This window comes from Primulina huaijiensis, chromosome 9 (assembly GCF_012295235.1).
Source record: "Primulina huaijiensis isolate GDHJ02 chromosome 9, ASM1229523v2, whole genome shotgun sequence".
Taxonomy (NCBI): Eukaryota; Viridiplantae; Streptophyta; class Magnoliopsida; order Lamiales; family Gesneriaceae; genus Primulina; species Primulina huaijiensis.
This window is the reverse complement of record NC_133314.1, coordinates 21505141-21509064: the sequence shown is the minus strand read 5'-3', so window position 1 is coordinate 21509064 and position 3924 is coordinate 21505141.

The window sequence follows — 3924 nt, the reverse complement described above, 5'->3', positions numbered from 1 at the left end:
CCATTTAATTAAGACATCATCCTAATAATAAATAAGAAAATTATAATTTTGGTCTTGTAAATTTGGTTATGTTACGATTTTGGTTTTCTATATTATCAAATTTCAATTTTGAGTATGTATTTTTTATTATCGGTAAATTATTTTTTTTTCATCTTTAACGTTGATGTGATGTTGTCGTATACAACGTCATATCAGCACTGCATTGGTGTCTTATTAGTGCAAAATCGAAAAAATAGTAAAATTTCATTTTAAAAATAAAAATATAACGCACTAAAATTAAAATTTTTTTAAAAAAAGATCAAAATTATAAAGAGACAAATATACTTAATCAAAAAACTATTTTTCGTAATAAATAAGTTGACATATTATAACAAAAAAATTAAATAATTTTCAAAGTAAATTATTCATAAATATTAATTTAACTTCAACAATAATTCTTCATAAATCATACAAAAACGTTACAAACACTTAACGTGTACATAAGATACAAAAACTTGTGTGAGACGGTATCACGAGTCGTATTTTGTGAGACGGATCTCTTATTTGGGTCATCCATTAAAAAGTATTATTTTTAATTTTAAAAGTATTACTTTTTATTGTAAATATTGTTAGGATTGATCCGTCTTACATATAAAGAGTCGTGAGACCGTCTCACAAGAGACCTACTCTACATAAGATTACTTATGTGTCTCTCCTTGTAAGATTACTCTATATAAGATTACTTATGTTGATGAAATATATGTATTTTTTCACGTTGTTCAATATATTGTCTCGTGTTAAAACCCAATGTGTCTCTCCTTGTAATCATTGGATTGAGCTTGAGATATTTGGTTAGAGTATCATCGCACTAACCCTTATAGTGTGTTTGACAGCATGTAATTGGATGTAATTTAATGTGATTTGAAGTTGTAAATACCATTTTAGTGTTCGGTAAAATGAAATTTCAAAATGATATTGACATTAATATGATTTCAAAAAAATTCATTTAACTGAATAAAATACTTGCAAAATTACTATCATTTCATTGATTTCATGAGATTTGAGTTTTAAACACAATCAAATTATTTTTACTATTAAATTTATATTTAAGTATTTTATTAAAAAATTTAAAAATATCATTTATCCAAAAATATATATGAGACGGATCGATTAAGTACAAACTCAAAATGAAAATTAATGTTTTTTTACATAATAAAAAGTATTATTTTTAATAGTAAAATCAAATTTCAAATTATATTTTAAATTCTTGCCAAATACCAAAATAAAATTTCAATTTTATGGATTTAAAATCCAAATCGAATTCAAATTTCAATTCCAATTTTTGTATACGTCTAGGCACACTGTTAGGCTATGTTTGGTGTGTAAGATATGATAACTAATTGGATTGATGACAAAACTTAAGGTAAGGATATATAATGTGTTGTGATAAAGCATGTTTTGTTTGGTAAGATTTTAATGAGTATGATAAATTTTACATTTTTTGTTGTTGAGACAAAAATACCCTAAACTAGCATTGATGATAATTTGGTATCTAAAATGATATTTGTAGCAATGTTTTCAAAATAATGTGTTTTGTTAATAAATAAATATTTTATAAAATTTTAAATTATAAATTATGTATTTATCTAATAATTTATTTTTTTAATAAAAATTAATATGATTTTGCATTTTATCTCATTTTTAATATTGATTTCTAATTATTTTTTTCTCTATTTTTTTAAATTTTATTTAGTTTCATCATGAAATTATTTATGTGATGTGTGTGCAAATAAAAAAAATAAACCATCAAAGAATAGAATCCAAAATTNTTTATATTTATATTTATATTTATTATTATATATGAAGAAGTGTTTGAAAATATCAATGTGAAAAGAATGGGTCAATTAAAATGAATGGCGGCCAGTCTGGTTGTGGAGCACACAGCCGTTTGAATTACGTGTTGACGGGGGGGGACAAGTCGTGTCTAAGGTGGACGGCACGTGTTACTTTTAGCCCTTGCTCTATAATCCTATTTTTATTTATATCTTTTATTTATTTAGTTTTCAAAAAAAATTATTTTTTATTCCATCTTTTTGCAGCATTGAATCGTATGGTTGAATTATTCAAATCTTCTTTTCAAGGGGCAAATTATTCGTTCTAACACACGATAAACTTTTACTTCTTCTCCAAGATTAAGTGAGAGCCAAGTAAATAGTAAATAGTAAATAGTAAATAGTAAATAGTAAACATATATTCCAGTATTAATTTAAATATAGATGATTATTAAGAAAATTTATGAATGATTTAAAATGTCAAATAGAATTAGATTCACCCTCCAATACTATCTTTTCAAAATAATGACAAAATTCAGTATGCGGGTTAAGATCATTCGAACACACGTGATTCAATCGGATTAGTACATAATCCCGGAAAGTTTACTAAAACTGTCAAGCATTTTTAAATATAAATGTGAGATGAAATAATTGAAAATATGAAATTTTCTTTTGAGGTATAGATTCTATGTTTTTTCCCAGAAAAAATATATATTAATTAGTCATTGTAAACAATAAAGTGCTAACATATTTATCTTTGGATATGTTAAGTCAACTAGTGGTTATTTGATCATTTAAATGCACAAAAAAAATATTTGGTTCAGAAATATTATATATAAACATCAACTAAAGATCATGTTACCAATATTTTTATAAGGACATTATCGACGGGTTAAAAATTTTAAGTGATCTTTGCAACAAGGGGAGTAACTCAGACTGTATTCTTTATAGCTCGTTTATGATCTTCTGAACTCATTTTTCACCCTTTTCACATTTATTTTATATATATTTTAGGATTATTTATTTTCTACATGATATTATATTATTGTTATGTTATTTAATTTTTAATAATAATATGTAATGTATCTAAAGTTTACAAATTCATGTTATTTAGTATTGATAGAATGTACATATTGATTAGGATGGCTTGATTTTGAATTCAAAAAACTTCACGAGAGTAGGATCGAGGACGTGTGAAATCTCTAACGTGTTTATATCTCAATTATTGCTTCTAATGGAAATTGAAAAAATGAATTAGGTCGAAGGTGATTATATAATAGAGTAGTTCTCTTATGAGACGTTTTCAATATCTTTATATATGAGACAGGTCAACCCTACCGATATTCACAATAACAAGTAATAGTTTTAGTATAAAAAATAATAATTTTTCATGAATGACCCAAATAAGAGATCCATTTAACAAAATATAACCCGTGAGACCGTCTCACACAAGTTTTGTCTATATAATATAATTATTATGGGTTAAGATAAAATTTTATATAACGAATTATTCGGACATTTGTCTCTATAAAGAAACAAGTAGATTCGGAATTCCTGACAACACGAAGCGCGTGGGGGAAGGGAGGAGATAAAGGCGGCGGGTCCGCGGTGGAGAAATTGAGGTGTGGTCAGTGACGATTCCGCAGCCGCTTTCGGTGGGCCTCGACCTCAATGCGTCGGCGGAAATTGTGGAGTACACTTTGTTTCCTGCGTTCGATACACACCTCAGGCGTAGGCGGCGTTCTTTTTCTTCTTTTTCTTTTTCGGTTTTAAAAAAAGAATTTCCATGACTGAAATATTCGACGTTGCGTGTAGGCTTATAAAAGATTCAGCTGATTCGTTAAATTTTTAAACATATTTGATAAATATTTGTGTTGTGTTAGAATTTATCGGAGACCGGACTTTTAGTCCAGTAATCTCATCCCTGTCGGAATAGTCGATCTTCTCGGATTCGATCTCCCATCCCCGGGAGAGTTGTAATAAAAAAAATAAGAATTTATCGATATGGAGTTAAATTTAAACTTATTTCAATTTTTTGCTAAACTAAACTCGAGACAATTTTTTTTCTTCCAATAGTTTTCGAGAAACGTTCACGATTTTATTAATATAATAT